The sequence below is a fragment of the Orcinus orca genome, chromosome 19, assembly GCF_937001465.1.
Source record: "Orcinus orca chromosome 19, mOrcOrc1.1, whole genome shotgun sequence".
NCBI lineage: Eukaryota > Metazoa > Chordata > Mammalia > Artiodactyla > Delphinidae > Orcinus > Orcinus orca.
This window is the reverse complement of record NC_064577.1, coordinates 17,837,233-17,863,358: the sequence shown is the minus strand read 5'-3', so window position 1 is coordinate 17,863,358 and position 26,126 is coordinate 17,837,233. Positions and strand designations below refer to the sequence as shown.

At 50.4% G+C, this 26,126-nt stretch overlaps 1 long non-coding RNA gene and 1 pseudogene across 1 annotated transcript; one reads left to right on the top strand and one right to left on the bottom strand.

Annotated features, from left to right (window-relative positions):
• Positions 1-9,009: 9,009 nt before the first annotated feature.
• Positions 9,010-14,017, top strand: LOC125962098 (uncharacterized). The gene is made up of 3 exons (XR_007473505.1): positions 9,010-9,076; positions 11,753-11,899; positions 13,875-14,017. It is a non-coding gene; the product is annotated as an uncharacterized LOC125962098 (long non-coding RNA).
• A 1,074-nt stretch (positions 14,018-15,091) lies between these two features.
• LOC101276076 (DDB1- and CUL4-associated factor 16-like) lies at positions 15,092-15,733 on the bottom strand (annotated as a pseudogene).
• Between the last annotated feature and the right edge of the window lie 10,393 nt (positions 15,734-26,126).

Genomic DNA, 26,126 nt, shown 5'->3' with positions numbered 1-26,126 from the left:
GGTCTTCATTGCTGCACGCAGGCTTTCTCTAGTTGCAGTGAGCGGGGTCTGTACTCTTTGTTGCGGTGCGTGGGCTTCTCATTGTGGTGGCTTCTCTTGTTGTGGAGCAGGGCTCTAGGCGCGCGGGCTTCAGTAGTTGTGGTGCGTGGGCTCAGTAGTTGTGGCTCGCGGGCCCTAGAGCGCAGGCTCAGCAGTTGTGGCGCACGGGCTTAGTTGCTCTGAGACATGTGGGATCTTCCCAGACCAGGGAAGCCCTATTTTCTGTCTCTATGGAGTGATCTATTCTGGATGTTTCATATAAATGGCATCATACTGTCACCAAACCCCAGTCCGGCTGCTCGCCGCTCGAAAGCCAATTAAGAGGCCACGTCGGTGGAAAGGAAAGTCTGCTTTATTTCAGAGGCCGGCCACCAGTGGGGGGAGGGCGAACGCCTGTCTAAAGGCTGACTGCCCCACCCCTGAGCAGTCAGTGCTCACAAACAGTCCTCAACATCAGACACACATCAGAACCAATTGGCAAAAAGGCCCAGATAGCACTTAGCGCTCACAAATGGGAAGGTTGCCCTGGTGCACGCGGGTGGACTTTCCCAGCCTTGGAGCTCATCAGCTCGTCCCAAACGCACGTTTCATTTCCACCAACCAAAAGCGAAAGTCGGAAGCCAGTGCCCAGCAGGGGAGAAACAGGGAGGATCCCCGAAACAAACGCTTTCGGCAGCTGCCGGGAATATCCCCTGAAATTCCCCTCTCGGGGCTGGCTAGCCACAAGCAGCGGGCTCGTCGCGGCTTACCCTGGCGTGTTTGCTGTAGCTGGTGGCTCTACTCTGGGAGACCCAGGGAAGCCAGATGCCGTGAGAGCACAGCCCCACTTCGGGCGCCAGAATCTGTTCCCGAACCCAGGTCCAGCTGCTCGATGCTCGGAGGCCAGTTCTCGAGAGACAAGTGTTGGTAGGTAAGGAAAGGTTGCTTTATTTTGGAGGCCAGCAACCGGGGGGCGGCGGAGAGGGCGGATGCCTGTCCAAAGGCCGACTCCCCCTCCGACAATCGGGGGCAAGAGCTTTTATGGACAGAGGGAGGGGGCTGCCTGCAGAAACAGTGCAGTCAGCTCTGACAGTCACCTTGAAATTGGTCATCGGTGGTCTGACCAGCGTCATCTCGAGTGTTGCAGGTACAGTTAATCTTCAGTTCCAGGGTCAGTTTGTTTCCATTTCCTTGAGGCCAGTTCTCGGAATTGTGGCAGCTTCTGTCATGGCTACAGCCTGGTCATCATGTGGTTAACTTCTTCTACCTGCTGGGGTTTCAGTATCTATAAGGCAGCTCCCAGGACATGGCTCAGAATATTATCTATAGCCCTTAAGGAGGAACTAAAGGTCCTTGACTTTGCTTAATGACTAAACTATTATTATTTGGTCTCCTTTGACCGTTTTCCTTTGTTTCTGCATTTTCTCACTTCTTTGATTAAACTTATTCTTTGGCTAAAGCTTTTCCACAGACTAAAGGCAGGTTGAGGACACGGGGGCACAAGGACCATAGCGTCCTGCTCTGTTTCAATACCATATGGTGTCTTTTGTGACTGCCTACTGTCACTTAGCCTAACGTTTTCAAGGTTTATCCACGTAGCAGCTCTTTTTCTTGAGAAGAACCTGTGGGTCAGGTGAGACATGATGAAAATGATTCCCTGTTACCTTTTATCGGGGTAGGGAGCAAACTTTGCATGTCGTAGTTGCCCCATAAAGTGTTATTGTATTAATTTAGGTGGATTTCAGCTAAGGTGCTAGGCGCCCAATCTCCCAGTAGGATTGGGACACACACCTTCTCTTCTAAACTAAAGTGTTGGTTAAGCAAGTTGATTCTGGAGCCAAAATGCGTGGGTTCAAGTCCTAGCTCTGCTCGCCACCCAAATGGTCATTCTGTGACCTACCACAGGTTATTCAACCTTTCTCAGACTCAAGTTTCCTCATCTGAAAAAGCCTACTTTCTAGGCTGGTTTTGAGGACCCAGTGAGAAAATAGATGTAAAGCTCTTGGCCTATTGCCTGGACCCTGATAAGCCCTCAATAAAGGCTGACAATAATTGTCATTAATTTTCCAAAGACCTACAGTCTGATAGGCACGTGAACGCCTGTAGTACAATGTAAGTTCCCCGAAAGACGTATGATCAAAGGGCCACGGGCCCAGTGGAGGGAACAGTCAGTTCTAGGTGGGGAAGGGACAGGTAGAAGGGGAGGGGAGGCAATTTTGCAGGATGGCAACCTGGAGTCAAGGCCCAGACCTGGTCGACACACAGATATTTTAGGGTCGCTGTTGTGAGTTTTGTTTTTTTTTTAATTAATTAATTTATTTATTTTTGGCTGCATTGGGTCTTTGTTGCTGCGCACGGGCTTTCTCTAGTTACAGGGAGCGGGGGCTACTCTTTGTTGTGGTGTGCGGGCTTCTCATTGCGGTGGCTTCTCTTGCTGTGGCACGCGGGCTCAGTAGTTGTGGCTCGCGGGCTCTAGAGCGCAGGCTCAGTAGTTGTGGTTCACGGGCTTAGTTGCTCCGCGGCATGTGGGATCTTCCCGGACCAGGGTTCAAACCCACGTCCCCTGCATTGGCAGGCAGATTCTTAACCACTGCACCACCAGGGAAGCCCCGCTGTTGTGTCTTAACGATTTTCAAATTCAACATCTTTAGGCAGGCCGTCATCCCCATCACTCCTTAGTGAATTAAGCTCATTTTGGGGGGACATTTCTGTTTCCAGCCTGTTCATCAAGGACCCTAGGTTCTGGTCCCCACCGTGGGAGATGGCCTTTGACCTGGAACTTAAAGGTTGTTTCTGAATTAGCCAGACAGGGAGCAAAAGCGGGGGCCGGTGGGGAGGTGGGGATTTCTTATGTCCTTGCCTCCAGGCCTACAACCCTACCGGTGATTAGTGGCACTCTTTCCCATGCTTCCTCTTACAATGAGCTTGTCCACGATGACAGGGCTGCGCGGGCGAATGGTGAAACAAATGACAGAATGAAGAGTCAGTTGCCCGTCTCCCGTCTTCCCCCCTTCAGTTGCAGCTGGAATTTTGTGGCATGCCAGAGACAACTCTTCTGTGCATACTTAAGCCCTTAAATGTATTTTCATCCCCCTTCTTCCCTTTAGTTCTTCACAAGGGCAGCCTTTTGAAAATATTTTTAATCAAATGTGAAAACAAAAACAAGGCTCAGAACCACATGGTTTTGTTTCCGTTTTCACTTTTATTACAGGATTTTCTCAAATGTACACTTCAGTGAGAGAGGCAAGTACAGGGACCCCTCACATACCCATCACCCAGCTTCAGCGATTATCCACTTTTGCCCACCTTTTTCATTTTTAACCTACTTTCTTTGGTTTCCCTTAGGGCGATAGTATTTGCCATTTTTACTTAAATACTTACTGTGATCATTGTATATGTAGATTTGCCTCATTCATTTAAATAGAGACATAGAATTTCCATTATGGGGATGTTCCATATTTTAATCCACGCCCCCTCAATCAGCATTTAGGTGGTTTCCAGACTCTTGACATTATGAACAATGTTCCCAGATGCATTGTTGTGGGCCATTATGCTACTATTTGAGGTACTCGTTCTCCTGCCTGGGCTGTTAGTAGAATTAGTATTTCCCACCAATAGCTGCAAGTTCTGTCTGTGTCTGTTGGAAGCTCATATAATTCATTTCTATGTGTCTTGATATGTTAAAATGTTGTGTGCTTGTCTTTAATTTAGAAAATGTTTATCAAGCACCTACTGTACACCCATGTGGGCTCTGGAGACGTGAGCACGACAGGGACACAAACCCTGAATTCAAGGAGCACATAGTTCAGTGAAGAGGGCATCACATGGCATTTTTGCCTCTTTCCCCCACTTGAGATGTGTCATATCAGCTAGGATCAGGTTCAACTGTGAGTGGCAGAAAATCCCAATAGTGGCTTAAACCAGATAGTAGTTCATTTCAGTCTCATGTAAAAACCTGGGTGTAGGAAGTCCAGCGTGGGAGTGGCCCTCCACAGTGCCAAGAACTTGAGCTCTTTATCTTGTTCTTTTGTATGTGGCTTCTGTTCCCAAAGTCATCATATGGTATAAAATGGTTGCTCTAGCTCCAGCCATCAGGACTGCATTCCAGGCAGCAGGAAGGAGGAAAAGAAAGGATAAAGGTACAGTCCCTCTCTTTAGGGACCTCTCTGGAAAGTCGCACATACCACTTCCACTTACATTTTTCGGGCCAGAACGTAGTGTTATGGCCATCTAGTTGCAAAAGCGGTTGGGAAATGTAGTCTTTATTTGTGGTGGATGTGAACTCAGATACAGATCAGATATAAACATCGCACTGGTTTGTGAACAGGGTGCTTGAGGGCTAACAGTATGCCTGAAGGGAGATCAAGGAAGGCTTCCCAGAGGAGGTGACAATGGAGCTGGCCCAAGATAGGCAATGTTTTCTTTCTATGAGATTTAAGAGAAAAAAGCTGGGACTTAAAGGGGAAAGTCAATTTAAAAAATTGAAATGGTTTCCGAACCTTTTTCATTTTCTCAGAAATTCTGTATAAAGTCCTTAGCAAGAGATATTTGGCCTCACTCAGAGATTATTTGTTGGATGGATGCGTGAACGAGTCAATGGAACGTGTGCGTGATTCCTAGGGTTGTGAAGTAGTTACTCTGGCAGACTTTATTTTCTGAAGACGGTCACAATAATACCCCTACCTCACGTGCTCTTCTGCAACTTGTTCTTGTCACTCCATCAGAAGATGTGGTTTGTTTTGCCCCCCCGCCCCGCTGAGTCTGGCTAAGTGCTGTGACCCCTTTGACCAATAGCATCTGGAAGAAATGATGCCTTGCTGGTTCCAGTAGCAGCCCTTAACTGGCCTTGAGGTTTCCACTTCTTTCCTCCACGTGAGAGGTGTGGCCACCCCGAGGCCACCCTGCTGCTGAGGGGCCCAGACCACATGGAGAGGCCTGGAGGATGGGGCACCATGGTGGGGAGAGAGAGAGAGACCAAGGAGCATCAGATGCCAGCGTGTAATAAAGAAGTTGTGTTGGAAATGGATCCTCCAGTCCCGCTGCCCTGGCTGATGCCACGTGGATCAGAGATGGACTGACCAGCCAAGTCCTTCCTGAATTCCAGACCCATAAGAGCTTAAGTGAAATAAGCATGGTTTTTAGCACAGCACTGGATCTCTGGAAATCTACCTTGGGGTACTATGTTATGGGGTCTGCAGGCTGTCCCTGGGCGGGGCTTTGCGGGAAGGTCCTGCATAGAACGTCTGGAGGGGTGAGGACAGGGCCACAGACAGCAGTGGGAGTGAGTCTCCATGCAGCCTCTGACAACCAACCCCACCAGAGGAAGAGGGCTCCTTAGGGAAATTGCTTATCTCATGTTGTAGATGAGCCTGGGGCAGCTTGTTGTAAAAACAGCAAGGAAGCTATCAAAGACCTCGAGGGTCATGTCAAAAGGACTCAGGAACCAGCGTGAAAAGGTTCTGACTGGCTAGAGGAGGGATACTTGAACATCCCTAAGAATAAGAGCTGTAATGGATTGAAACAATTCAAATATATTTAAGCCCATGAATTCATTACAAAACCCAATAACCCTAGTCACTTTTGGGTCATGCAAAGCACCCAGGTTATTATTTTGAAAACTGATAGGGACTTCCCTGGCAGTCCCAGTGGTTAGGACTCGGTGCTTTCACTGCAGGGGGCACGGGTTCGATCCCTGGTCAGGGAACTAAGGTCCCACAAGCCTCGTGGCACGGCCAAAAAAGAAAAGAAAAGAAAACTGGTAAGGGGAAACAATCCAGGATTTGTCCTGCTTTTCCCATGAGCCGCGTCTCAGTGTAGCCAACGAGTCGGCGAGAAGTGTCTCCTTATAGAAGATCTCTGGATGAAAAATGAAGAAGGAATGCTAGAATTAGAATATTACCCGTTGAAACTGCCCGTGAATTAACTCTGCTAGTCATGGATCATCCACAGCTGCTAACATCACAAAAGGAGACACGGCAGAGTAGACGACACGCCTGCTGATGCTTACAACACCGATTCTGGAAAAGCAAAACTGGACCTGGTCAAGGCTCTCGATCTTACAGCCAGTTCATAGGGGACAGAGGAACACATAGTTCAGGGACACCATGGGGATGTAATCAGCACAGTCCAGACCGTGGGAGTCTCAGTTCCTTCTACACACAAGGAACCAAAGTTTTTATTGTACAAACCTGTACAATCAAAGAGACTTAAGAGGTGGATGGACCGATTGCAGCCCCCAGGCCTTGTTTGGGTTTGCCGTGACCCCTCAATGGCCTTGTGCTCCTCAGGACATCCTTCCAGCTGGGCTCCAGCTGTCGGTGCCAGGCCTTTCTTTCCCTTCTCTTGGCGTTCCCGAGACAACTGGGTTGGCCCAGGTCCTCTCTGTTCCAGGCCAGGCCACAGGTCAGAGGCCAGGCAGTGGACCGCCTGCTGGGATCGTCTGTCCGTCTTTGACTTACTCAAGTGGAGGTGCAGGGCCACGGGGGACCCTCGTAGGGAGGGATGACTTGTGCTGGTGTTTAGCACCTGGAAGGCAACTTGAGGACCCAGAGAGCGGTTTGATCAACTTCTGACCCAAAGCACTGATTTTCTTCTCATTTTTCTTAGAAAGTCTGAGTGCCAAAGAGACATGTCTGAGTCTGTTTAGCCAGTGATTTGGGAAGGGGGAGGGAAAGAGGAAGGCCTGCAGGAGAGGTGGGAGCTAGGGGTCCGGGCAGTGCCCCCCATGGATTTCGAGTGGGACCTCACGATGAGTTGACGCAGATAGTCGCCTGGGCTTCCCCTTCTCGGTGGCGTATGTTCTGGAGTCTGTTCTCATACTTACAGAGCGTGTGTCCACGGAAAACCCACTCACTGTCTCTGTGCCTCAGTGCCTTCACTCGTCAAGTTAAAGTAGCGGAACCTACCTGTTAGGCCATGGAGGAGATTTTGAACATCAGATCGGTGAATGTGTGGGAAGTTGAGGACAGTCCCTGGCATGGGGGTTATGCACGGGGGACCCGAAGCCAGCTCCTGACCCCCGGGTGCCCTAAGTCATTGTGCCCTCGGTGAAGGGAAGGGCTGGGCTCAGCACCTGCTCAGCACCGGGTTCACCAGGGACCCTGGAAGCCCTGGGGCGTCTGGGCTGGTTGGCACCGGGAGGCCCAGGGCTCGCCCAGCACCCTGTCTTGGCTGGTCCCTCTGAGGTGACAGCAGCTGGGGGAGAAGCCCAGAGGCACAGCGTGCTGACTCTCAGGGAATTTGCTGCCCACAGAGGAGGGAAGAATGCACCTCTCCAAAGCCGACAATCAAAGGCCCGGCAGGCCTGTAGGAGGAAAATAACTCGGGCCGTGGATTTTCTTTGTGAGATTTGGAGCCTCGCCATGAACGACATAGACGCGGGTGTGGTTAGCATCATGGCCTCCCCTGTGTGCTGGCAGGTGGCAGGGCTGATGTCACTCTCCGAAGGCTCTTTAACTGGCTCCCAGCTGGGCCCTGGTCCCTGTCACCTGCAGCGCTAGGCCTGTGAAGAGCTCAGAGAGCCACTTCAAGCTGTGGAAGGCTTTATGGGCTGTGTCTTTGGAGGTTCTTGTGAAACCGTGGTCACCTGCCACCCCCAACACTGCAAACCTACCGCTGCCCCTGGCCTTTGCACACGAAGGTGTCCACAGTCTCCATAGACCCGCCGGGAGAGAGGGTGGAGCTTCTCAGAGCTCATCTCCTTCCTTGCCCGTGCAGACCCTGCAGTGTGCCCGCACAGCCAGGCCCTGCAGGCTCCATCTCTTATTAATGCCCTTCATGGTGCCCGAGGAGAGGTGACAGGCAGGCCCCAGTGACTCGGGGTCCTAGCGGGGGGAAGGATCCCCAGGGAGAGGGACGGGATGTGAAGAACTAGAATCTGGAGAGAGGATGGATAGAGGAAGGCTTTTGGAGAAGGACAGCAACCAGGCTTTGGCTCGTGGGCAGGAGGAAACGTGGGTGTGTGCCGCAGAACACTTGGGTGTGCGTTTTCCTGCCACTAAGTGATGATGCTGTGACACAGAGAGACACGTCTGCCTCCTTCCTGGTCCTGGGCTTTCCCCAGCACGTGCCAGAGAACCCTGGAGACAACGGGACATTGCTGACCATCGTGAGGGAGATGAAGCGCTTGATTGGGTGCAGAGAGGCCAGAGGACACTGGATTCCTGGCTGGGCAGGTTGCAGGCAGGGACAGAGCCGTGGGGGGATGGAGAAGAGTGGATACTGGGAGAGGCATTTGGGAGGGACTACCTGGGGCGTGATGACTCTGCAGCAGAGAAGTCCAGCCTGGCTCTCAGATGGGTCCCAAGCTGACACCCACAATTACACTGCTCTGTGCCGGGTCCTCCTGGAATCGTGGGGAATTTTCCAGAGTTGGGGTCTCAGGTGAGGTGGGAATTTACACGTTGAACATTCCTTAGAGAAACATGGACATGTCACTGGAGTGGAGGAGACGGGCTGATTCCCATCAGCTTCTGGTGACAGCAATTCTCTGCTGTTCATCCAAAGAGCATCTTATTTCCAAAGAAATAGGCTTATTTCTGCTGAAAGGAGCTTGTTGGAGAGGTGAATTCTTGGGCCTCACCCCAGATCTACTGAATCAGAAACTCTGGGGTGGGACCCGGCAAGCCGAGTCTCAACAGACCTTCCAGGTGACCACACGGAGGCAGGCGACCACTGCTCTCCAGCTGGCTGGGTCTGGCGCAGAGTAAGGTTTTGTATTTGCTCCTCTGGGGGCAGAGACCCAAGTGAGGTCGTGCACACGGTACCTGGGCTAACCCTGGAGCTGGCTGAGCTCCCTGGGGAAGAAGAGAAGAGGACAGAACACTCCAGGGCAGGGAGCACGGCAAGTGCTGATGTCACAACGCCCCATTTACTCTGATTCCAGGCTCCTGGACCACCTGGGGGCAGCAGAGAGAGGATGGCTGGCGGCAGCAAATAGAGGACCGAGGGGGGAGGGGGGATCCAGGACCGGGGGACGTTTGCGGGGGAGAAATAAGCCCTGGGCAGGAGAACTACCAGGATCCTGAAGGAAGTGTGGGGAACCGCAGGAGCCTCTCAGGTAACAGCCGGGTGTGTGTGTGGGTCCTATCTCACACCTTGGGACGCCAGGTGTCCCAGAGAGGAGAGTCAGGGATGAAGGTGAAAAAAGCACAGACCCAACCGGCCCGAGGCCGAGCCCTCCACAGCAGGAGCCTTCCTGGAGCCTCCGCGTTCCTTGCCGGTTCCCGATTGGTCTGGTCGCGCTCCGCCCGCCACACCCGGACTCTTGTAACCCTCCTGAGGTCCGGAGTCTGATTAACTTTGCAGACGACTCGGGCATGTTTTTAAAAACGGTCAGGTGACTCCACAGTGCAGTCAAGGCGACAAGTCTACTTGAGCAGCAAAGCAGACCCAAACAAACACACAAAACATACCCACGTTTCCTCGCTGGAGGTGTGGGGCGGGGCTCCTATCACGTTCGCTCCGGAGCTCCGGACCCAGGAGATGCTCGGCCGGGACTGGGAAAGCATCTCCTTAACTCTCACGGTTAAGAGCCTGTAGGAACCCATAGGGGAGAAGGTTGTTACAGCCACCCGGACAGTAGGTTTTTTAAAAACTGGTGATGAATATTCCAGTTGCTTATTTAAAAATAATTAAGAACAGGAGGAAAAAGGGTCAGTAAATAAACACAACAATCTGTAAACCTTGAGATCAGTGAGGCCACAGTGTAGACGGGCGAGGGGAAGGGGAGCAAGGACTCCTTTCCACGGGAGAGGGGGGCCTGGGCCCACAACCCAGACCCCCACAGAGGCCACCCTCTCTATGCCGGCAGCTCTGGTTCTGCTCTTGTTGAGCTGCGTGGAGTTGGTGAGAGAGAAGCAGAAAGGTGAGGGGCAAGAATGCAGGGGGCCAGAGCCCGGGGTTCAGTTCAGATTCTGCCCCGTGTCTGGGAGATGGTCACTGACCAGCCTGGGGTCAGGGAGCTGGTCCTGCACGCCTGACCCTCTGGGTCCCAAGGTCACAGTCTTCCTCCAGGCCTCCACCAGCACTTCGCTCCCTCCTTTTCAGCGGACATTATTTCAGGGGTGTCTTCTGAGCGCTCACAGCTGGGACTTGTGCAGGGTATAAAGATGCTTCCTCCCCGGTTGTGGATGGTCAGGCCCCTATGGCCTGGGTCTGCCCGCAGGGCAGTGATTCCAGCGGCCTCTCTTTGCGCTCTTGGTGCTTCCATGAGGGGTCTGGAGCCTTCAGGCTGAGCAAGAGGTGGCCCCGGGGGTCCCTCCTCCTCTCTCTGGTCAGAGTGCGGGCCCTCGGCTGTCGTATTGGAATGGATTAGTGTGTGTGTGTCTTTGTGTCTGGTGTGTGTGACTGTGAGTATATGTGTCTGTGCCTGTGTGTTTACATGTTTGTGTTTCTCTGTGTGTCTTTGTGCCTGGGTATATGTATTTGTATCTGTGTGTGTATTTCTGTGTGCCTCTATGCGCGTGTGTGTCTCTGTGTGTGTATGTGTGTCTCTGTGAATGTATATGCGTGTTCGTGTGTGTACGTCTGTATTTCTGTGTGCGTGCCTATGTGTACATGTTTGTGTGCATCTTTGTGTGCGTGTGTGTCTGTGTGTGCACGTGTATGTGTGTGTGCCTGTGTGTGCATCCCTGTATGGGTGTGTGCCCACCCTCCCACTTTCGAGCCCCTCCGAGGCTGTGCGTTCTGTCCTTCCCGCCTGGAGGCTGTCAGTGGGCGCCAGGCCTTGGGGAGTGCTGGGCCTTGGGGAGTGAGGAAGGAGTGGCAGCTGGTACAGGCTGCTCCCTGGGGAGTTTTGGCAGAGAAAAGGAGGAAAATAGAAGTCAGGGAAGCTTGGGGTCAAGAGAAGAATTTTCTAGGGGAGGGGAGACTTGGGGATGTTTGAAAGCAGAAAGGGAGGGACATTTGGAAAATGCTGGTGATGAGAGCAGGGAGTAGGGCCAATGGGCGGGGCGTGCGGAGGGGACGGAACGTGGAAAGTGGACGTCAGCACAGCTGCTCTCCGTCCTGGGCTGGTCACCAAGCACCCAGATTGCTCACACACCCAGCTGCTGTGCTGGTGCTGTTGGGAATGAGCCCTGACCAGCAAAAGGGGCAGGTAGAAGGTGCCAAACACCAAGCCCAGGCCAGGAGCTGCTCTCTGCCTTTAACAGGCTCAGCATCTCATGCGACAAAGATGTATCAGCCTCTCACACCTGAAGGCTTGCCTGGCATGTGGATCTTCACCCCATCCCCATCCCCTCCCCCTCCCCTCCCCACCTCCACCCCCACTCCTCCCCTCCCCCTCCCCTCCCCACGTCCATCCCCACCCCTCCCCACCTCCACCCCACCCCTCCCCTCCCCACCTCCACCCCACCCCTCCCCCTCCCTCTCCCCACCCATCCCCCTCCATCCCCACCCCCATCCCCATCCCCATGCCCATCCACATCCTCACTTCACTAGAGAAAAATGAGGCCAAGAGAGGTTGGTAACTTGCCCAAAGTTACACAGCTGGTAAATGACAGAACCAGGACTGGAGCCCAGCGCCATCTGACTCCAGTGTTCAAGCTCTGGACGCCTCTGTAGCATTGGGTTCCTGGTCCCTGGTCCCCCTGACCTCTGGCTCTGTTGCCTGCTTGATCTTCTAATATTGCTTTGCCTGCTCCTGAGTTGGCCCTTCACTGTTGAAACCTCAGCCAGCCTGTGTGCCAGTTCAGATTTTCCCACCAGCTACTGGCCCCTGTTTCTTCCCCAGGACCTCAGGCGACGTCCCCAGTCCCTGTTTTCCTCAGGACACCACATTTCTGGTGACGGGACAGACAGACATGCGGGAAGACAGGAGGGTGCTGATGACAAGGCATTTCCAGTTGGATCGGGCCAGTGTCATGCCTCGTGGCCCCTGGTAAATGTGTGGTGGGGAGTGGGCTGCAGAGAGAGAAAATGGGGAGCCGAACCCAGAGCTCACAGGGCTTGGCGCTGTGGGGAATGTGCTGGGAAATCAAGGAGAAAGGAAGGACGGGTTGCCAACTGGGGGGGAGCACGTGGTTGAAACCAGACATCAGGAATGTGGAGCAGGTCAGGCTGGCTGCCTGGCAAATACTTGGCCCACTTTGATTTTCAACTTTCATTGTTTATTTCTAGCATAAATGTTTATTCCACCTTTGTAATTCTCAAGGTTTTTAGGAACATGGGAAAGAATGACTTTGTCCTGGTTTTTGACACTTAGTTTTGGCTGTGGAGAGACAAGACCCAATTAGCTAATTATAGCCTAAAAGTCACTGGCTGGTGGCCAGGGCTTCTCTGAGGGCGAGGCTGCCTACAGGATGTCTCCAGGCTCTGCGTTCTTCTCCAGCCACCCCGGCTCACCAAGACCCTGACCCTCCCTGACCCTCCCCGACCCCATGGCCCTCTGGTTTTTCCACCACACCTGATCCTTTTTTTCTTCATCCCACACCCTTCTTCCCAAGTCTCCTCTCTGATGCTAAAGAGACTCCCTCCCCCACATCCAGACCCACCCCAGACTGGTGGCCTTACCACCAGTGGCGGGGTTGTGGGTGACACCCAGTTAGTCTCCACAATCCTCCGTTTCCCCTTTCCCTTCCAGCTTTTGCTCCAGTCCTGCCCACCCTCCCTACTCCTTTTTCTAGCCCTGCCATCCTTATATCTTTAAAGCATTTTTTAAAAATTGAGATATATCAATACATCAAGTGCACTGAGGCATACATTTTACATCTTTGTGATTTTTCAAAAGTGGATGCCTGGCAACGACCGTCCACATCAGGAAGTAGGACAGTGCCACCCCCAGGAGCTCCCCTCCAGCCCCCTCCCATCGCTTCCGTCTTCTTTAATCCTTAGAGGTAACTGCTCTCTCGAATTTATGGTAATCAGTTATACCCGTGCTTTACACTGAGGAAGTGTATTCCTAAACACTATTTTGCCTGCTTTTTTTTTTAATTGAAGTATAGTTCATTTACAATGTTGTGTTAATTTCTGCTGTACAGCAAAGTGATTCAGTTATACACATATAGACATTCTTTTTCATATTCTTTTTTTTTTTTTTTGCATGTACAAAGCTGTTGGTTTATTCAGCAGGGAAGCTGAGGAAAGGCTTCCTTTGGGAATGAACAGCAAAAATGTGTTCATGAACAAGGCACTTTTACACACACACACACAAAGGAACATATTATGGTTACATAAGCATCAACATATTTTAATTTTTAGACCCCGCTACCTCTTCCCACCTTCCCCTAAAAGAAAGAAAGAAAGAAAGAAAGAGGTTTTTGTAACATTTTAAAAACCAACTTCATAGGACATCTACAAAGGAACAGTTACTGATACATTCAGTTACACTAACATTAGATGGTTTCAGTTCAGTAACAATTTTCCATTAACAAATATTTTTTTCTACCCACTACAATTCTCTCCTTTTTCCTCAAGAGGAGACCACTAAGGTTCAGCAGAAACTACTCATTAGGTTACAAACATTCTTCTCTCTCCTTAAAGTTGCTATACATTTATAGAATTTGTGATTCCATTAATGCTTCAATTTTTTTTTTTTGCGGTACGCGGGCCTCTCACTGTTGTGGCCCCTCCCGTTGCGGAGCACAGGCTCCTGACGTGCAGACTCAGTGGCCACGGCTTACGGGCCCAGCCGCTCCGCGGCACGCGGGATCCTCCCGGATCGGGGCACGAACCCGTATCCCCTGCATCGGCAGGCGGACTCGCAACCACTGCGCCACCAGGGAAGCCCCAATGCTTCAATTTTTTGATGCCACAGTGTATACAGCACTTAATTATGGAGAATAGGAAAAAGCAAAACTAAAATAAGGAAGGATATATGATATATCTTTAACAATCCGTTTTCTGATTCCCTTTAGATGCCCAGTTAACCAGGATCACACAAAGGTTTCACTCTTTATTGTAGGTGTGTGAAAAGACTTACTGGTCTCATGTATTTTATGTGTGTTGATCTCTATGTTTTGACTCATCCAAATAAACACAGCAAGACTCATTTACAAGGATACATATGCTTTCTATTCAGCCAGAAAAGAAAAATCTACAGCTAGATGTAGAAAAGCAATGATGCTAAAAAACCTCTTCAACTTCAGACTGTATTAGGCTGAGATTTTCTGTAGTGAGTTTCTTTAAAGTTAGAAGTGTTCCTGAAAAGTTTGCAATGGATGTGGAAAGTGCATGAAGTACTGCTCCAGGAAACATCATACAGATGAAATACTTTAATCCACTAGCATAAATGCTCTCTTAGTTTTTTCCCATTGGTCTTTGGAATGGGTTTTATTTGCTCTTGACTAAGGTCTGGATGCCAAGATGCAGGAAATATATTCCCTACAGAACAGGTGTCTGTTTAATCCCCAGGTATGATCTTATAAGCCAGGTTAGCTAGAGACAGACTGGTGGGAGCCTATAAAATGTTTATGCTATAACTGCAGGTCCCATAATAGGTCTGGGGTAGTGTAGGCTACTACTGCACTCCCTCCCCCCAAAATAGGAACTCCTAAAAGGTGCCTGCCATAGGCAGGTCTACCAATATAAAAACTGGGAGATAAATCCATATTCCCACCATTTTTTAAATCTGGTTATTCAATTTAATTCAACTACCTCCCTAGAAATGAATATCAGAGAAAAGTATGCTCAGAAATGTATTACTGGGAGTAGCTAACTTATCACTTTCCACAATGGCTGTTCTGAAGGTTGGGTAACAAATAGGGTAGTGGCCTCCTTTTCCTTCCCATTAATAATTAGGTATCTAGTTAAGTCCATTAGATAGGCAGAGTAAATTGTGGGGAGCACTGAGTGTGGAGAATAGTCAACTTATCTCATATAATAAGGTCCCTTTTGACTAATGCTCTACTGAAGTTCTCATTTTAGGTCTTTCAAAGGGAATGCTCACAGGAACATCTTCTGTAGTTGAGTTACAGGACCCTTGGGTATTATATTCAGTACTTGAGCGTATTTTGACATATCAGGACAGGGCGTAGTTTGGTCGAGAAGACGTTAGTTTCTCGACTGCGGGCTGTGGAACTGCCTTCCTTTCTCAACTGGCAACACAAGAGATAGGAGAAGGAAGGGTGGATCTTTATCGTGATGCAGTTAGGAGTCTGTTAACTGCCCTTTGGAACTCAGTGTAGGAGTAAGTAGTGTTGATGGGTTCAGTGCGGGCTGTGTCCTTAACTGTTTTAGTTAACCAGCCACAGCAACAACCAGAAACACACGAGTTAGGAATTTGTTTTAGGTACTCAGGTATGGGAGCGGCTGTACTCAATGTTCGGCTTACTTAACTGTTCGGTGGCAAAGCACGGTACTCCATTTAGAGTGGCACGATCTCTAGAAAGCCGGCTGGGACTCATAAGGGGCTTTTGAAAAGGTGGGACTCCACAAGAGCCTGGAGGAGGCCACTCAGGAATTGGTTCCAGTTTGGGTCTCTCGAAGTATATGGACTGGTGTGCTAGCATCCAAGAGTTTAGCATGATACAACCAGGAATTAGGATTTAAAGGTTTCCAAGTTGTAGGATATTTTAAAAGGCACTTAACCTGCCAGGCAAGACTCTCAAGAGGTGTTAGGTTGGGCACCACAGGGTCCTCTTCTTCAGAGGAATCCCACTCTTCCCCAGAACTCTCATTTAGGTAGTTAGCGTGTGTTCACCGTTTTCTTAGCGTTTTCTTCTTCCTCACTTTCTGATTCTGATAAGGGGTCAGGAGAGGGATTTCTAGGACCCATTAGAACAGAACAATGGTATAGAAAAAAGGTACCAGAAAAAGGTACCAGTATAAGCCAGTAAAACACTAACACTGGCAAACAGAAGCAGAAGATGAGAAATCCTTTCAATAGGATTCATTTGTCTGTTTCTCAGTGTTACACACACACAGTATGCCTCTGGCTCGCACCACTGTGCAGTTCTTCAAGATTATGCTGTATGTTCTTCACTTACAAAGAAGACAGCTCACTTCTCAGGACCAGTTCAGTGTGTAAAAGTTAGTCACTTATCAGTGGCACAGGTCAGAGTCTCTCCTTCAAATCCTGGCTACCCAAGAAGAGAAGGGGTCCTCATCTAGGCAAGCTGATTTTCTTAGCATGGTCTCAACTGGTTATGAAATTATGAAGAGACACTTTGTGTACTCTTTTTTGTTGGCAGGGATATTATATCTATTTGGTAATGAAAAGAAACTCAGTGGTCGCCTTCCTTGTCTGCTGGTGCAGCAACTTTTGTGCAGGGGGATGGTGGGACGAGTTGTCAAGGATCTGTCTGGTGTGCACAGATCCAATGTTTTCCATAGGTAGTGCAAATGCCCTTGGAAACTGGTGACTTAATTGTTGCACTATCTGGAAAGGTAGGCTTAACCTGTGAATGAGAAGACCAAGGAGGATCCTTTCTTCTTCCTTGCCTCACTCCCAGCTGACTAAGCCTAGCGCCACCAGCTGTTCCAACAGTCGCTCCTCCGCAAGGCTCGCATTCCCCATAGTCTTTTCCATTGTGGTTTATCACAGGATATTGAATATAGTTCCCTGTGCTATACAGTAGGACCTCGTTGTTTATCCATTCTATATATAATAGTTTGCATCTGCTAATCCCATACTCCCAATCCATCCCTCCCCACCCCGTCCTCCCCCTTGGCAACCACAGGTCTGTTCTCTATGTCTGTGAGTCTGTTTCTGTTCTGTAGATAAGTTCATTTGTGTCATATTTGAGATTCCACATATAAGTGATATCATATGGTATTTGCCTTTCTCTTTCTGACTTACTTCGCTTTGTATGATGACCTGGCTCCATCCATGTTGCTGCAAAGGACATTATTTCATTCTTTTTTTATGGCTGAGTAGTATTCCATTATATATATATATATATATATATATATATATATATACCACATAGTGTTTATCCATTCCTCTGTCGATGCACATTTAGGTTGCTTCCATGTCTTGGCTGTTGTAAACAGTGCTGCAATAAACATTGGGGTGTATGTATCTTTTTGAATTAGAGTCTTCTCCAGGTTTATGCCCAGGAGTGGGATTGCTGGATCATGTGTATTTTGCCTGCTTTTTGAACTTGATGTAAATGGACTTATACTACATATACTCATTGGTGCCTGGCTTCTTTCAGTATTTTGTTTGTGAGATTCTGTCGTGTGGTTGCACACAGGTGTAGCTTGTTTATTTCCATTGCTACGCAGTGTTCCATTGAATGAATGCACTGCTGTGTATTTTATCAATCTCACCCTAGATGGATATTTGGTTTATTTCCAGTTTTGGGGTGTATTATAAGTCATGCAGTTATAAATCTTCTTGACTGTGTGTTTTCATGTTACACGGTTCTGAACCTGGGTGTGGAGTTGCCGGGTCAAAGAGTGGGTGTATGTTTGTGTTCAGTAGATGAGGTCCAACTGTTTTCAAATTCATTCCCACTGGCAGTTATGAGCTTTCTCATTGCGCTACGTCTTCTTTCTACTTGTCAGCTGAAAAAGTTTTAGCCATTCATGTGGTGGGGTATAGTGCTATCTCCTGGTGGTTTTAATGTGAATTTACCAGAGGTTGAGTACCTTTTCCTTTGTTTATTTTGCCATTTGGAATATCATCTTTTGTGATATACCTAAAGTCTCTTGACCAATTTTCTATTTTTTTGTCTTTTTTTTTTGGTTAATTATAGGGATTTTTTAAAATTTTAAAATATACTCTGTGTATAAACCCTCTTCTGTCATATGGACTACAAAAGTCTGCTTCCACACCGAGGTTTGACTTTTTATTTTCTTAATGGCATCTTTCAGTGAACAGAAATTCTTAACTTTAAGAAATCTTTTCCTACATTGAGGGCATGAAGATAGTTTCCCATTTTACCTTCTAGAAGTTTTATTGTCTTACTTCTAACATACAGAAGGACAACCCACCCGGAACTGATTTTTTGGGTACTGTGAGAGGGTAGGAGTTAAATGTAATGATTTTTCCACATGATTATTCAAGTGATCTAGCAGCATTTTTGAAAATAATGTTCTTCACTCGCTGCGCTGCAGAGCCATAGAGAAGTGGGTCTTTTCTGAGCTTTCTATTCTATGCCATTTGTCTATTTATCAATTGTGTACCAGTTCTACACTGTCCTAATTATTCTGGCTTTATAAGTTTTGAAACTCAAGCATAATGCATTCTTCAGGTTTGTCCACCTTTAAGATTACCTTCTCTATTCTTAGCTTGCCCTATGTCCATATATTCAACACATTTTAGAATCAGCTTGTGAGTTTCTGCAGACACTCTTAGATGGGTCGAGATGACATCAAATCTACAGCCCAATTTAGGAGAACTGTCATTTTTACAGTGAACATGGCATATCCCTCCATTTATTTAGATTTCTAAACATGTTTTCTCAATAATGTCTACTTTTCTACAGAGAGGACTTGCACATCTTTTGTTGGATTTATCCCTGGATTTGGCATTTCTGAGGCAATTGTAAACAGTATCTGTTGAGTCATTTGTTTCTGGCTGGTATATGGAAATGCAGATGATTTTGGTATGTTGTCCTTGCCTCGAACAAGCTTGCTAAACTCACTAATTCTAACAGTTTATTTGTAGATTCACCTGGGTTTCTACACATGCAGTCAGAGTCTTCCCTCCGTGTGTGCGGGGGATTTTTCTAGGACCCCTTGTGGTTATCAAAATCCATGATGCTCCAGTTCCTTACGGTTGGCCCGGTATCTGCGGGTTCGGCGTCCGTGGATAGCGGGTGGGAGGCAACTGTACACTAGTTGAGAGCACTGGCTTTAGAATCAGATTGAATCCTAACCTCAGCACTTGACAAATGGAGGGCTTTGAGAGGGTTGCTTGGTTTTCTGAGGCTCATTTCTCCCCCTACAGAACAGGGACGCTATGTCATAGGTGTACAGCGACGAGGAATGAATGACATGGAGCATGTCCCTCTGGCGGCAGTGCTGGCACTCACGGGCCTCCCTTTACACTTGTTACCCCGGTCCTTGTCCCCATGCCCACCTTTCCCATGAGCTCCACAGCTCCCCAAATTCTGGCTTTCACCCTGTCCTCTTATGGAGTTGCCCTCAAACTTGCTCCTAGGGTCAACGTCAACAGGCTTATTTGGTCCTTGAGTTTCTTGACGTTTCTGTGGCCTCGACATGTCCATCTCTGTGATGTCTTTTCTCTGACACCAAGTGTGTGAGGTTTTGCACACCAAACAGTTCTTCCATCCTCCACCCCCAGCTGGGTGTCCTACAAATGAATTCAATTCAGATGCTGTCTACCTGGAGAGCATCACATCCCACAGATTGAGGGCTCAGCCCACAAGACTGCTCCCACTTCAGTTCAAGGGGCTGCCTCTACTTCTGCCTAACTGGCTATAAATTTGGGGATTCCCATCACCTCTTCCTTAGGTTTGCTCACAGAACTCAGGAAGTGCTTTACTGATGTTCACCAGTTTATTGTAAAGCAGAGGTCCCCAACCCCTGGGCTGTGGACCGGTACTGGTTGGTGCCTTGTTAGGAGCTGGCCCACACATCAGGAGGTGAGCGGTGGGCGAGCGAGCGAAGCTTCATCTGCCGCTCCCCACCGCTCCCTACCACTCCCCGTCGCTCCCCACCACTCCCCGTTGCTCCCCACTGCTCCCCACCGCTACCTACCACTCCCCGTCGCTCCCCACCACTCCCCGTTGCTCCCCACTGCTCCCCACCGCTCACCACCACTCCCCACTGCTCCCCGTCGCTTCCCACAGCTCCCCGTCACTCCCAACCACTCCCCACCGTGCCCCACCGCTCCCCATTGCTCCCCACCGCTCCCCATCACTTACCATCGCTCACATTACTGCCTGAACCTTCCCCCACCCCGCCTCCAGTGGAAAAATGATCTTCCATGAAACCGGTCCCCAGTGCCAAAAAGGTTGGTGACCGCTGTTGTAAAGGATACAGGTCAGATACAGCCAAATGGAAGAGATGGGGGTGACACAGGGTTTCCATGCCCTCTCCAGGGGTGCCACCCCCAGCACGTGGATTGTTCACAAACCTGGATGCTCCCCGAACCCCATCGTTGAGGGATTTTTACGGTTTTCTTTATGTAGCCACCATCGATTAGCTCACTGGCCATTGGTGATTGAACTCAATCTCCAGCCCCTCTCCCTGCTCCAGGGGCTGGGGGTGGGGTAAAAGTCCCAACCTTCTAATGACCAGCTTTCTTGCCACCAGCCCCCATCCTGAAGCTATCAAGGGCTCCCCCACTGGCAATCGTATTAGCACACAAAACGCAATGAGCTCCACAGGCTTTAGGAGCTCTGTGCCAGGAACAGGGGACAAGGAGCACATATTGTGTTATTTTACCACAGTCTCCTCAGCAGGTAATTCCTCTTGACTTCCTGAGGCGGCTCCTCCAGTTCTTCTGCCTGGCCCCCTCTCAGTCTCCTCTTCGCCTCTCATGACTTAAATGCTGATTTTTTTCATGGTTCCGTTCTCATCCCTCTTCTCAACTCACCCTATGAAAATGAGACATATGACAATCTTTGGCCTCATCTTTTACCAAATCTCTGTGCCTATAACCATGGCTGCCATCTTGGATTCCAGGGTCATCTGGACAGCCGTCCAGTGGGCACGACTACCTGCTTTTTCTATGATGCCCCCAATAAAGATAAGCACCCTTTCCCCAAACCTGCTCTCTTTCTCTTTTGCTTGTCTCCATCACCCAAGTCAGAGACCCGAGCATCTTCCTAGACTCCACTCTCTCCTTCATCCTTATAGTTAGTTGTGGTCACCTTCTGTCCGCTTCTGTTCATTCTCACTGCCACGAACTTGCTTCAGTTTCTCATAATTTTTCCCCCAGTTGCTAAACAGCTTATTTACTGATCTCCCTCCGCCAGTCCTGTTGGCCTCCAGTTCACGATCATAGCAAAGCCGTAGGAATCTATTATGATATCCCGAGGTGTTATATGTGTATAACTCTCCACGTATCAGGGACTTAACACAATAGATGTTCATTTCTCACTCCTGTAGAATTCAGTTGGGTGTTTTGTGGTCAACTGCCATGTGGTGGTCCAAGGTTTCCTTCTATCTTGTGGCTCTGCATCTCCTGGGACTTTGGATTCCTTTACTTCTTAGCCTATGAATGGGGAAAAAAAGGGAATGAAGGGTTACATTGGTGCTTTCATGGGCCAGGTCTGCACATAGCCAGAACTCAGACATAAGGCTCTACCTTAGGATGGATACAAGGTGGGGGAAATAGAGTTCTTGGCTGGGCAACTGATTCCCAGCGTCAGGCTGACACGAAGGACAGAAGTACAAACCCTTGGTGCACAACCGTAGGTCTCTGCCTCAGGGATCTTTCTGAGCTGATAATGCTTCTCTCTCCTTAAAGTCATTCAGCAGATACCATGGTGCCTGCAAGGTGAAGATCTAACTTTGCAGCATGAATATTTTAGGCAGAGGAAACAGGTAGCACAAAGCCCCAGGGTGGGACTCTTCATGGCTTGGCTTCTACCTGTTTACAAACTCACTTCTCCTTACGACCCTCTCCATCCACCTATGTGCACCCTATGTGTTGGCCAAAGTTTTTGAAGTGCTCTGAGTATGTCAGGCTCACCTGCTCTCATTCAGCCTGGCTTCCTGCTACTCATCTTTCAAGAGACTGGTATCTGGTGCTGGCTTCAGTCTTACCTTCAGCTAATCTTGGTTTTATACTTTACACTTCAGCAATATTGAAATAGATTTTAACTTTTAGAATCACATCATGCTACTTCCTGCCACTTCCTGCTTTTACTCATGTGTCCTATTTTTCTTCCCTTGTCTCTGTAATGCCTACATGTTATTCAGAACTAAACTCAGGTGCCATTTCCTCCTAGAAGTCCCTCTGATTCTTTCTTCTCCCAGGTGAGCTGGGTGGTTCTTTCTCACAGCGTCAGCCACGTTTCTACCAGAGCGAGTGGCACACAGCTTCTCACAGAGTACTTTCGTGGTCACCTGGGGCCAGGAAATCATCCAGGCTAGTGATTCTTAAAGAGGCGGGGGGAGAGAGACAGGGAGGGAGAGAGAGAGGGAGAGAGAGAGAGGGAGAGAGGGAGAGAGGGAGAGAGAGGGAGAGAGAGAGAGAGGCAGAGAGAGAGAGACGGAGAGAGAGAGAGAGAGAGAGAGAGGGAGAGAGAGAGAGAGGGAGAGAGAGAGAGAGAGAGGGAGAGAGAGAGAGATCTGAGAGGCAGAGGCAGTCCTGGTCGGAGTTTGGGCTTCACTTCCAGGACTCTGTGGAATCCTGGGGGAGGCATGTCTAGGTTGGGGGGTGACATGGGTCCTGGTGCATGGTTTGGGGAGACCACTCAGGCTGCTGGGTGTATAAAGTAAATTGTATGGAGACTAGGGTAGGAGCGGGGAGGCCAGTCAGAGGTCATGAGAGCATCCTGTGGGTGCGGAGGCAGCTGGGAGCCGGTGCCGGCTCCCCAGCGCCCAGGTCTTAGCTCCCCCTTGGAGGACGGACGGCTTTGATCAAGTCCCTGAGCTCCTCTCCCCCAGATGCACCTCCGTGAGAGGGGAGAAGAGTAGCATGTAAGTCCTGCATTTGTTGGGAGGACTCAGTGAGTTAATGCGTGTAGAGCACGGGCATCCACGCCGTGAGCTGTTATTCTCATCGTCGTCTTCACTAGGAGGGACGGTGGTAGCAGCAGCTGCAGCAGCACCTATCATCATAGTAGAATGGAGAGGGAATGACGCATTCAGGATACTTCTGCAGGCTGAGTTAACATGACTTGACAGATTGAATCTTGAGGATGAAGGAAAGAGAAACAAAAGACTCATTTTTTGTGAAAATGGTTTGTGGGTGGTGCCCTTAAATGAAATGGGGAAGACCAATGAAGGAGCAGGTTTTGGGGTGTGTGTGTGTGTGTGTGTGTGTGTGTGTGTGTATCAGAGCAGGGTAGCTCTGAGCAGTTTTGAACAGGGTAGTTGTGAGGCACCTATAAAACATCTGGGAAGGGTGGGGTAGGACGTCTGGGCCTGGCTTTCAGGGAAGAGCCCAGGGCTGGAGACACACAGGTGGGAGCCACGGCACAATGATGGGGTCACCCTGGGAGAGGGTGCCGATGGGGAAAGGAAGGGGAGCCCAGGACCTCTCGCTTTTAAGGTGGAGCAGGGGGGCGGGATCTGACGAGGAGCCGGTGAAACTGGGACAGAGTGGAGGGATGGGGCTGAGGGAAGAGGGAGTTTCAGGAGAGGCCGCGGGTTCCATTGCTGCCAGCAGACAAGGCAAGCAGCAAATTACAGCGTAGATGATGGAGTTGGGCCGCATGGAGGTCATTTGCCAGTGGGACGGATGAAATTTTACTTTATCCGTTGGTAATTCAATTTACAGGTCAGCTCAGTTAGAGAATCTGGTTGTATCCTCTCCTTGCTGCCCGGCAAGCATTAGGTGAGGTGAGAGCCCCCGGGGGCAGCAGGGCCTCCAGCCCCTCAGAGTGGCCTCCAGAGGGAGCTGCTACGGCCCAGGGCTGGGGGTTGCTCCAAGTGAGAAGAAATCCCACTGTTTTCTTGCTCCTGCCTCAGCTTCAGAATAAAGTTTTAGAAACCACCCGTAAAGGGGGATCAAACTGAGGTGGAAAGAGTGTTTCTAAAACCGGAATCAGAATTTCCACGGACACCAGAGTTTGGTGCAGCAGTTTTGAATCTAGACACACATTCACACACCATTTCTCCGACTTCCCGGAAGCAACTATTAACCTTTCAGTCTTTCTCTGTTACCCAGCGGGAGGGAGGTGGCAGACGGGCACTTTCTTGTGTGCCAGCATCACCTGGCGGGCTTGTTGAACCACAGGCCCCTGGGCCCCGTGCCAGGGTTTCCAACGCGCTAGGCGAGGGTGGACCAGGGGAAATGCATTTCTAGCAAGCTTCCAGGTGATGCTGCCGCTGGCCCTTGGACCACCCTTGGCGACCTCTGGGCTGGGTCATACGCTCCCTGAGAGCAGGGAAGGCATCGGTGGGAGGCATCAGTAAGTACATTAAATATGCCTTCTGCGGATCCCTCGGGGCTCAAGAATGGGGTGAGGGCTGTGGTGAGGTGCAGGGACAGCAGGGAGGCCGTCGCCAGCTTTGCTGCTGCCCCTAAGCTCCCTGGCAGCCCCACCAGAGCTTCCTGCGAAAAAGCAGCCGTCTTCGGACTCTGCACCACCTTCTTGAAGCCTTCCCGACTCTCAGGTTTCCTCCTTGACCTTGACTGTCAGAAACGTTAGCAGTTCAGGTGAGGCCTGCATGTTCGCGGGTGGACTTTAGGCAGCATTTTAGGCAGAGGGACGTGGTGACACAGTGCCCTCTTCCTGGGACCCCCATGTAGCCCTGGGGAAAGCCAGTCCCTCGTCTCCCCACTCCAGGGCCAGAGGAAATGGGGTGGGGCCCGGCCTGTGGCTTTTGAGAGATGGAGTCCGTCAAGGTTCCATCAGAGCCAGATGGATGCCGGCGTCCACAGCCCGCCCGGCACACGCGGCTCCAGGTTGCGGGCATCGCGCCCTCGCCGTGCACACAGAGCCTCCTTTCTTCCTCGAGGAAAAGTGACTCTTTCACGGCCTGTGCAGCTGAAGGAAATGGGAAGTCCCAGAGCATCCTGAGCCCCTCTGGGTTCCACGAGGTCCCCCCTTTGCCTCTTCCAGCCTCCTCCCAAGTTCACAGACGTGCAGGCCTCCGCAGGCAGGCAGGGTCCTGCCGGCAAACGGGGTTCTGGAGCCGAGGCCCAGGTTTGACGGAGGAAAGGGAGAAGCCCCCCGGCGCCAGGCTCCAGGCTGGACCACAGCCCCTCCTGGCCCTCCTGCCGTGGCAGCCCTAACAGAGCTGCGCTGATCCCTCCCCGCTGGCTGTACATTCCTGGGTGATGAGGGAGGGATTCCAGTGTTTACTCTGAACAATGTTTTCCTCTGTCTGAACCGACTGGGTGTTAAATTCTTCCAGATTTCTGGCTTCATGTCGCAACTCCAATGGGACAGAAACAGGTTTACGGCAGTTGGCAAGGGCGTGAAAGCAGGCTCGTCCGGGCACCTTCTGCGTCTAGAATTTCCATGGGCGGATGGAAAGACCGCCAGCCACCCTGTGGGCGCTGCGCCTGCCTGTGAGGGGCTGGTGGCGGCCTCTCCCCAGCTTTGCGCCCTGCCTTTCGCATTTCCCGCCCTAGAGGGCAAAGTGAGCTTTCTCTGCTGAAACGCAGCGGGAAGGGAGAACCAGCTGAGTACTGAAGGCCAGGGCTTGCTGTGTCTTCTCAGCTAAGATAAACCCAGAAGTTGGGCTCATAAGGAATTCATTTGGTGGGATGTTGGGAAACTGGCATGCTGTGTGGGGAAGAGGTCAGCACTGGGGGGGTGGGGGTGGGGGAACCCTTATTTTCATAGAGAAATCTAGTGAGATGAGGCCTAGAGAGCTGGGCTGGAAAGACCCCAACACAGCTGGTTGGGTCTCAGGACCGAGCTGGTAGGTGCCTGTGATAAGCTGTGACTCTTACGGTCGTTTATTACTGAGCAGCACAACCACACAGGGCCGTGGAGACTCTCTTCTCTTTCGTGAAGGTACAGAGACTTTCGGGAAAGCAATGGGATCAATTCAAAGATAAAGGTGCTCTTCCTTCCGAGCACAATAACCTGTTCCTTCATTCTTTTTTTTTTTTTTTTTTTTTTTGCGGTACGCGGGCCTCTCACTGTTGTGGCCTCTCCCGTTGCGGAGCACAGGCTCCGGACGCGCAGGCTCAGCAGCCATGGCTCACGGGCCCATCCGCTCTGTGGCATGTGGGATCTTCCCGAACCGGGGCATGAACCCGTGTCGCCTGCATCGGCAGGCAGACTCCCAACCACTGCGCCACTAGGGAAGCCCTCCTTCATTCTTTATCGACGATGACTTGCTCTCCGTGGGGTCCTGGGTGAAGCCCCAGCCTCGGGGCAGCTGCCCTTCAGCCTCTTGAACTGGAACAGCCCAAATCCACGTTGGGCAGGGGGCAGGCAGTGGCCTTGAAACCCCCGGCATTCTCACCCTGTGCTCTCAAACCCTGGAATCCTACTCTTGAATCCCTGTTATGGTGTGTGTACGTGTGTGTGTGTCTGTGTACATGAGTGGGTGGGTACGTGCGTGCACACACATGCGCTCATGCACGCACAAGTAGGAGAGAAAGATGGGTGGCCATCCAC